The 8,183-nt window shown below is 44.5% G+C and overlaps 1 long non-coding RNA gene across 2 annotated transcripts in view; it reads right to left on the reverse strand.

Moving 5' to 3' along the window:
- LOC129857292 (uncharacterized) overlaps positions 1–8,183 on the reverse strand; it is a 38,454-nt gene that overhangs the window by 7,624 nt on the left and 22,647 nt on the right. The window contains exons 4-5 of one of the 2 annotated variants that reach the window (XR_008759894.1): positions 8,090–8,149; positions 6,671–6,800 (exon numbers count right to left, since the gene is read on the reverse strand). This is a non-coding gene — a long non-coding RNA (uncharacterized LOC129857292). Of the gene's footprint in view, positions 1–6,670; positions 6,805–8,089; positions 8,150–8,183 lie in introns of both variants that reach the window. The other variant, XR_008759893.1, reaches the window with a different exon arrangement.

Below are 8,183 nucleotides of genomic sequence, written 5' to 3' on the forward strand. Positions count from 1 at the left end.
ATGACGAGGGCTTTTGGTTTGGGTGCAGACTGGACAGGAGTGTACGTAATCCCTTACGTCGGATGCCAGTGAGGACCACCAGAACTTACGGGTTAGAAGTTCGGTGGTTTGTGTAATGCCCGGATGTCCTGACCCCAAGGACGTGTGACACCATTGCATCAGTTGTGGTCTGACAGCTGCTGGTATGCAACTCCTCCCAGCTGGTGTCTCAGGAGGAGCCAGGTCTGAGGTTAGGGCTTCTTGTATGGCAGAGAGAACCTCCCACTGTACCGGTCCCATAATGCAAGAGGAAGGAAGAATGGGTGTAGGGTCTGAGTTACTGGTCGGAAGGTCAAACTGGCGGGAGAGAGCATCAGCTTTTATGTTTTTCTTTCCAGGGATGTCAGTAACATGAAAATGGAAGCATGGGAAGAGAGCCCAGCGGGCTTGTCTGGAGTTTAACCTCTTGGCCCCTCTGATATATTCCAGATTGCGATGATCTGTTAGGACGAGAAAGGGATGTTGTGCGCACTCCAACCAGTGGCACCACTCCTCGAGGGCCAGCTTGATGGCGAGGAGTTTTCTTCCCCACATCGTAATTCCTCTGCGGAGGATAACTTCCTGGAGAAGAAGGCACAGGCATGTGATTATGGATATGTTCCCACCCACTGAGAGAGTATGGCTCCTACTTCGGAGGCATCCACCTCCAGGGTGAAAGGAAGGGTCGGATCAGGTTGGCGAAGGACAGAAGCTGAGGTGAAGAGTCGTTTCAAGTTGTTGAAAGCAGTCAGGGTGGTATCAGTCCTTTGAAGGGTCCGGGTCTTTTGGCTGGTAAGGGTTGCGGCAGTAGAACTGAAGTTCCAAATGAACTACGGCAATAGTAGTTGGAGAACCCAATGAAACGTTGGAGGTCCTTAACGGTGGTGTGTTTGGGCCAGTTACTGATGGCAGTGACTTTGTTCTCATCCATGCTGACCCCTCCAGGTGTCAGTACGAAACCGAGGAAGTTTACCAAGGTTACATGGAAGGTGCTCTTTTCAGTCTTCACATAAAGGTTATGGTCAAGGAGCCATTGAAGAACCTTTTGCCCATGCTGTATGTGTTCCTTCAGGGATTAAATCAGGATGTCATCAATGTAGACGATGAGAAAGCGGTTGATCATATCCTGGAAAACCTCGTTCATAAAGGATTGGAAGACGGCGGGGGCGTTAGTAAGGCCGTAGGGCATGACCAGGTATTTATAGTGCGGTGATAAAGGCCGTCTTCCATTCGTTGCCTTCACGAATACGGACAAGGTTATATGCACCTCGCAGGTCGAGTTTTGTATAGATGTTGGGGCGGCCCACTTGTTCAATGGTCGCTGGGATCAGAGGATGAGGGACACGGTTTGACCGTGACGTCATTCAGGGAGCGTTAATCATGGCCCAACTGCATGGGCTCTGGAAGACTCGGATGACGGAATCATGGAAAGAGAAGGTGTCGGGTTCCTGGGTGGTAGAGTTCTTCGGCAGTCGGCGATGAGGTGGTCGATGGAGATACGAATGTATTGATTTAAATCCTGAAGGTCACCTCTACAGGCCAGCGCCACCTGAAGTTCCGTTTTGAACCCTCTTCGGTAGACGGTAAGTAAAGCAGCCTCACTCCATCCACTCCCTACAGCCATTTTGCAGAACGCGAGGGCATACTGAATTGCGTCTTTGTTGAAGTTCTATGAGGAGGTCTCCTATAGGATGGCCGGAAGGAGAGGGATCGAATACCTCTTTGAAGAGGGTGTGGAAATGGGTCTTGGATCCGAGTTGTGCTTTTGGCAGGCCATATGGCGGAGGCCCAATCCAGGGCTTTGCCCATGAGTAGAGACAACAACATCCACCCTGCTCTTGTTGGTAGTGAAGTTAGTGGGGGTTGTGCTCAATGTATTTGCAGCATTGCATCAGAAATCCCTGACATTTTCCAGGTGAACCGTCATATTTTCCAGGCATGGATATGAATGAAGGAGGGCAATGGGTTACGATTCCTAGCATCGGAGGAGTAGGGATAGGCTGGTGGAGAAGATGGCAGATTTCCTCCATAAGCTACTCTTGCTGGGTTAGGCGCCGCTGTAGCTCCGCTGAATCCATTCCGTTTTAGGTGAGGTATTCTGTAATGAATACTCAGGGAGAAAAAGGTGTAGATTCAAGCGCAGAGTGCGGCAGGTGTTTATTTCACCTTCGCAGAAGGCAGGAATCGTAGTCACAGGCAGGCAATGATCATACACAGGTAGGCAAACAGGTACATGACTCAAAACTAGAACTGAAGGCTATAACTGGTTCTCAGAAAAGGCTTAGTAGAGTCAAAACGAACAATACCTCACAAAGGCACAAGCAGAATGAACTGAACTAAATAAGGAGCTGATGAGACCATGTGAGTAACTAACACAGGTGAAATCAATGAACAAAAATGAAAGACAGGGCTACGTTCAAGAACACAACGAAACAGAACACAAGGTTGACTAAGAAAATAAATACAGAACCTTACAACGAGTCTACATTTCGATTGTCGTATTCGGTGAGGACGTGTCCCCAACACAGACGTATGCTGTATTCAACCTCCACAAAGCAATGATAGCAGCTAGGAGAGGGGTTGAACAACATGCTTGCACAGAGAACCCACAACCCCCACTTCTACATCTTCAGGATGATGTGCTGTCATATGGGAAAAGTTGGTTGAGGTTCCAAAACTTACTGTATTGTTGAATATGAATGTATGATGTCATAAAGGATGTCACTGAGATACGGATTTTCACATATAATTCTAATTCGGATTCCATGGATATTCCATTTGCATGACACACTAAATGAAATGCTGTGTCTTTGAGCCGTGCAGAGCAGATGTTCATCTTCACTTGAGGTGTAAGTGTCTTTAAACCAATCCACTTAAATCTGAGAATGACAGTGTAATACATGTGAAATGCTCTCCCACTTCATGGCTAGGTATAGGAGGAGCACCAAAGCCTTCCCTTTGCCTGTGTCGGTTTCCCCACCTTTCTTCTCAATTCCATTGTCTGTGGTCCCCTCTCTCTGCTACCACAATGCACCAGTTTTACTGCAGAGCAGAGGGATGGAGTGAGAGAGGGAGGGGGAGGAAGGGGGGAGGGGAAAACTAGCAAGGGGGGGGGGAGAGAGAGTGCAAAATGCTCATGAAAGTGTAACGATATAGAGTGGAAGTTTGTCTGTGAGGGAGCCAAAACAAAAATGAAAAAGGCTCACTGGTGGTCTGGAGAGGGAGAGGGAAACAGAAAGGGAAATGAAAACTAAGAGGGATAAACCCTGAGCAGTGGAGGACACTGAAATCATTGAGATAATGAGTGATGGAAAAAAGTGCCAATCCCTAATTAATGAAAGAGAAAGAGAGACATTGAAAAAAAGGTTAAAGACATGGAGAGAGAGAAAAAGAGAGATCACGAGAAAACAAGAGAGAGAAGGGAGAACAGAGAGAGAGAGACTACCAATCAAGCCCACTGCCTCATCACATCCCATATCCCCCTCCCCCTCCCCACAACCCCACTCTCCCAATCTCTCTCTGTGTCTCCATGGTAACCAGACAGGGTGCCTAATACACCAAGTTAATATATTTCCAGTGGCATGGTGAGCTGGGTACTAAAGCATTCATCTGTCTCCACACAGACAGGCTAATCAATATTGGCCAAGAGTCTGCTCCAGGACTGCCAGAGTCAGACAACAAGTCAGGCAGCCACCCTGGCTTCCCAGCTGGGGAGGGAGGGCCACAAATACGTGTGTGTGTGTGTGTGTGTGTGTGTGTGTGTGTGTGTGTGTGTGTGTGTGTGTGTGTGTGTGTGTGTGTGTGTGTGTGTGTGTGTGTGTGTGTGTGTGTGTGTGTGAGAGAGAGAGAGAGATGGAGAGAAGGCAAAAAAGAGAGAAGGCAAGTGTGTGTGAAAGAGAGAGTGAGAGAGAGTGAGAGGGAGAGAGAGTGAGAGAGTGAAAGAGAGAGAGAGAGAGAGTGAGAGAATGAGAGAATGAGAGAGAGAGAGAGAGAGAGAGTGAGAGAGTGAGAGGGAGAGAGAGTGAGAGAGAGAGAGTGAGAGAGAGAGTGAAAGAGAGAGAGAGAGAGAGAGAGTGAGAGAATGAGAGAATGAGAGAGAGAGAGAGTGTGAGAGAGAGAGTGAGAGAGAGAGTGAGAGGGAGAGAGTGAGAGTGAGAGAGTGAAAGAGAGAGAGAGAGAGTGAGAGAATGAGAGAATGAGAGAGAGAGAGGGAGAGAGAGTGAGAGAGAGAGAGTGAGAGTGAGAGAGTGAAAGAGAGAGAGTGTGCGTGACACCAATTTGGGACATTGTGTTTGTACCCAGAGGTGAAATGCTATTTCTAGGGAGTTTAGGGTTAAGGTTAGATTTAGTGTTAGTTACGGTTAGAATTACGTTCAGGGTTAGGGTTAGGAGCTAGGGTTAGTTTTAGGGTTAGGAGCTAGGGTTAGGGTTAGGTTTTGGGGTTAAGTTTAGGGTAAGGGTAAGAGTACGGCTTAGGGTTAAGTTTAGGGGTTAGGGAAAATAGGATTTTGAATGGGACTGAATTGTGTGTCCCCACAAGGTTAGCTGTACAAGACTGTGTGTGTGTGTGTGCCTAGTTTTGTGTGTGTAGCCAACAAGGGCACTTTGATGAACTGACACTTCATGCAGTAAAGCTAAATGTACATTCAGTTCTGTTTATTTACATTTAAGGGTTGAAATCCTCTCCATTAATATCTTGTGTGTGACTGGGAGGTCAGCAGGATGATATTTCTGGATGACTGCATGTTTGTACATTACCAAGATGATAGTCCGGGATATGTTAAATGTTTGCTAATGGCTTTGCAGCTGTAGTTAGTGCTTCAGTGTCAGCAGCCACATTAACATTGTCTTCAATTAGATGATAGCATGTCAAATCAAATCAAATTTAATTAGTCACATGCACCGAATACAACAGGTGAGTGAAATGCTTACGTACAGTGAAATGCTTACTTACGAGCCCCTAACCGACAGTGCAGTTAAAAAAAATATGGATAAGAATAAGAGATAAAAGTAACAAGTAATTAAAGAGCAGCAGTAAAAAATAACAATACATACAGGGAGGTTTTACACAGTCTCTCACATGTAGATATGCCAGACATTGCTCATAGCATGCTCCTCTTCACACGTTCACACAGACTGCCACACCGTTTAAATTACTCTGTCTTTATTTCCGAATTAAAACATACAATTTATACAGTAAAAAATACAGTAACAAAATACAGTAACAGTGTATAAATACTTTATTTCACATGGATCATTAGCTGTCTTCGAAGATAACTTTGACAGGGTCACCACCCTTGGCTGTCTTCTGATTGGCTCTGATTATGGGTTAGAACAGAAAGCCAGCCAATAGGGTGGGCCCCCTAAGGTCACTCCTGCAGTTGGAGACTACAGACAGACATCCTCTTCCACAGCTATTTGTTGTTAAGAGGGAATCACACTTCAGACAAGTACTTAAGTACCACAACATTCAGTAGAGTCCTGCAGAATGGATAGGGCTGTGTGTACCATTATCAGATACAAAGACATGGGACATCCAACCACTGTGTCAAAGTCTGGGATTTTGTTTGGTATTCAGATGTGTGGAAGCAACTCTAACTATGATCACTTTAAAAGGAAACACCAGTTTAAACACTATACATTGCATTCTTTATACTGGAACAGTCTATGTGAAATAACAAGGAGTTCATTGATGTATAAAAACAGTAAGTCATCTTCCACAGCGACTCTTCTCTTTTCTTTTGCTCCACAATGATGAACATGAATGCAGCCCTGTTCCCGAGGACCTCACCTGTGACCTACTATGACCTCACAGGTTAAGGGTCTCAGGGACAGAGGGGCATGCTGGGAAAAGTAGTTCCACAGGTGTTTCACATTAGCAAACATGGTCTGATGGATGAAACGTCTTTTTACGAAAGAAAAAAGAACCGCATAGTCGCACCGACGACAAAAAGCTATGACCTCGTCTGACATTTTCATTTCTGCGGCAACCGGCCGGCTCCTGTGTGGGTTTGCTACAGAAACGCAGCAAATCTGATCAATATGAAACATGTAATATAATGAATATACATTCCAGACATTCTGTATAACAACTTGTTAATGTCCATTCTCGCCAATCAGAAACAAGTATTCAACAATGCTGTGGTATAACATACAATATAATACATACCTACTAGATATATACTGATTAACAGTGTGTGTATTCATACCTAATATATTCTGTTAATATGTAATATACTCTCTTAATAACCTCGGCTCTGAATCATTTCTCTAACAGCTCTTTAGAGACGTTTGCCTCTATGGACCACCCTATGCAGTCCACTGAGCTGTGTCAATCAGAATAAAATAGTCCCAGTCAGTATAATTCCTCTACCCTTAAGATACCACTATGTAACACTTGACAATCTCCAGCCTGATTGTGTGAGACTGCTCTGCAATTTAACAACTCTATGTTGTTGGGGCAACCAGCTACTGGCCAAGAATGGCTACATCTGCTTACGAGGACTTAAAGAGCAATTCTCCCTTTTCTCTCTTCTAACTCCTACTGGTTGAGCCACTGTCTCCCTGTCTTCACTGGCAATTACAGGTAGATGTTGCCTTTGTTAGTCTGACAGTGGTTCAAATGAAGGACAGGAGCTGTGCTCTCACTCACTGGGTGAGATGGGGACACAGGACATGATGGTCGTGTAGGGTTAAAGGAGGATGTGTAAGGGTGAAGAGAGAAGCCTTCGGATCCATCTTAGCAGGATGTCACTGGATACAATTTTCCAAAATGTCCGACTCTACCTGCGGAGGGAGGGAATGAAATTGCGTCATTCTAAGGGACAATCAAACACTATGAAATAAGAACATGTTACTGTACATACACTTCTCTCAAACATGTTTATTTGTTTGAATAACTACTTAAGTACATTACGTCCAATATATCCTACTGTAGTGCCAAGAGCAAAAGTTCTGTGAGAGAAAATTTGGCAAAGCAGTGCCACCTATTGGTAGACAGTCTGACTGACACACTGACTTACTCTTTAACACAGGTAAATTCTCTTTGTGACAATAATTTCAAATAATGAGAAAAATACAATCAATGAGTTAAATAAAGAATCAAGTTTTGGCCGTGTCTGTTTAGCTGTCAGAAATAAATAGACGTTGATTAATGTGAATAATGTGAAACAGGGTGAGTCTTTACAGAAAGGAAAGAAGAGCCATTTGAAGACATTTTTCACAACTTCACACACTAATGAATTATGTATTTATCTGCGGTTCAAGTTACAAGTCCATATTAATAATACACTTCAGTTGGATCTGTAAATATCGTTTTTACCGCAATACTGCAATCTCAAACTAAATTCTGCTTTTGAACACACATATGGTGTGTACGCAGGTGCTGAGAAAAGCCATATACTGATAAACCACATCAACATGTCTACCAACTTAAACGAGTTCCCAATACCCTTTCATCATTCTAAATGAAATATCATCAACGTGTGAGAAAGATAATTTCAAATGCAGAAAAGCAGAGACAGATTGACTAAAGCAATCTGGGAATCTAGAGGAGAAACAAGATGAGCACATAGAATAGCAGCTACACCGACACAGACATGTGGACAACATGTCTCCCTCAACATGTGTCCTCTGATGGTTCAGTTGTTGATTAAACACACACACAGACACAGGCACACAAGGACACGCACATACATGCATATACACACAAATATAGGTACAGGGACACAAAAGGACGGTATCTTCCTCTACCCAAAGTTACAGTGCATCTTGGCGGCAGAGGCACTAAGCAAAACACAAAGGTTTAAAAAACACAAAGGAATCAAACTTAGCCTTTTTCAACACTCCATCTTCATTCACCATCATTTGCGGCAAATAAAAAAAGAAGGCGGCAATGCCTGCATTTCCCCTCCTTTTCTCTCTCTTTGTCCCCCCCTCTCTTCTCTGTCTTTGCTCTACGGCGGCTGGGTCTGATGGCTGACTGGCTACTGGGACCAGACTGAAAGCCCAACGGCAGGTATGTTACAGACAATAGTATTGATTCTATTATCCTGCATGCTCTACTCTCTACCTACCTCCCCCACCGCCACCAGCACAGTCACCTCAGCCTCTGTCTTCTCCCTCCATCAATCTGTGTCACCGGGAACACAAACACACATATACAC

The sequence above is a fragment of the Salvelinus fontinalis genome, chromosome 6 (genome assembly GCF_029448725.1).
Source record: "Salvelinus fontinalis isolate EN_2023a chromosome 6, ASM2944872v1, whole genome shotgun sequence".
Lineage (NCBI taxonomy): Eukaryota > Metazoa > Chordata > Actinopteri > Salmoniformes > Salmonidae > Salvelinus > Salvelinus fontinalis.